We start from the raw sequence: 325 nt of genomic DNA, 5'->3' as shown, positions 1-325 counted from the left end.
ACCTCAGTCTGCATCCCTGCCTTTTCCATGTGCCACAGAGGAGGGAACAGATATAGGCAAGCTCAGAGCACACATGCATGTGCTTGGGTGTGTGTGTCTCTCGCTCATGTACATGAGTGTATAGCTGTGTGTTATAACACACACATCTACTTTATCAGTAATGCCAACTCGCATGAAAAAAATATCACAAGCATCCTGATTTCCAAATCAAATTACCTCTGACTCATGAGCTCCTGATGGAGATCAAATCTTGGGATTTTTGTTCTTTTGGCGTGTGTAGTGAATGCCCAGCTGGTGAGTCTATGGGGGAGAATGAGCAGGGAGA

This window comes from Alligator sinensis, unplaced genomic scaffold, assembly GCF_000455745.1.
Source record: "Alligator sinensis unplaced genomic scaffold, ASM45574v1 scaffold1488_1, whole genome shotgun sequence".
In the NCBI taxonomy this organism is placed as follows: domain Eukaryota; kingdom Metazoa; phylum Chordata; order Crocodylia; family Alligatoridae; genus Alligator; species Alligator sinensis.
The sequence above is the reverse complement of the archived record's forward strand: the minus strand, read 5'-3'. Positions refer to the sequence as shown.